Source organism: Eutrema salsugineum, unplaced genomic scaffold, assembly GCF_000478725.1.
Source record: "Eutrema salsugineum unplaced genomic scaffold, Eutsalg1_0 scaffold_12, whole genome shotgun sequence".
NCBI lineage: Eukaryota > Viridiplantae > Streptophyta > Magnoliopsida > Brassicales > Brassicaceae > Eutrema > Eutrema salsugineum.
The window spans coordinates 6987790-6988862 of NW_006256895.1; positions in this window are offsets into that span (position 1 = coordinate 6987790).

The following is a 1073-nucleotide window of genomic DNA, read 5'->3' on the forward strand; positions in this document are numbered from 1 at the left end:
TTGGCCGGTAATGAACGATCGGTAAGGATTTTGACCGAGGTTTCTGTCCGTCCGGTACGAGATTTGGCCGAGAAATTCCTTCAAGCGGTTTTCACCATTTTTGACCGTTTTCTTCACCGTCTTCTTCTCTGCTCCTCTTCTTAAGCTCCAAATGACTCCCAAAGCACCTGATAAAGACCTCAAAACATGCAAAACTCTTTGGGACCTAATGCAAGCCCTAAATCCTATTTTCATGCCTAAAGACTCAATTTACATGGGAAAACACATGATGAGGACTCTACAATGCACTCTAAATGATGTAAAATATAGACATATCAACTCCCCCACACTTGTCCTTTTCTTGTCCTCAAGCGAAGAGAACAAATGAGAGAAAGAGGTTGTAATGCAGATGGAGCTCATATTTCCTTTTTAGAGAGAAGTGATCACAAAGAGAACTTGGATTCATGCTCAAATATGCAATGCAAAGCCATACTCAGATATTTTACAATTAAAGCACAGAATCTCCACAAGTCATTATCACATTCAACTCTTTCACATTCATTAAGCTCGTAACCGGTGAATCAAATGATGCAATGTTCAAATAGGCTGGCTTGGCTAGGGTAAGGTCATGAGACAAAAATGATCTCATCAATATTCAAGCGGGTGTAATGCAACAATGGGATCACTCAATGAACGACCAAACTTTGCGCCTTGACTTGGCCGATGTCGAGGTAATGATGCCGAGCCCTGAAGAAACACTTAGCGCGTATCGCAACATATTTGGGCCCGTATCGACCATGTCGCCTTCCAGAAGCAGTAATTTTCGACCCACGACTCCAAATGCTCTGAGACCAGTTCCATAGTCAAGGTGACTCAATAAACTCGAACTTTGGTGAAGAAACCGTCGGAGCTTGGGTAGTGGAAGCCTTCCTGGATTTCATATCTTTGACCCGCATCGAAATCACCGGAAAATAAGCTGTTTGGACCGATGTGAACTCCGGAGACGTTATCTTTCAAACCACTCTTCCGAATTGAGCGATCCCTACTGTTCTGAAAAGGTCTTTCAAAGATCTCAAACTTTGATGAAGACCGGG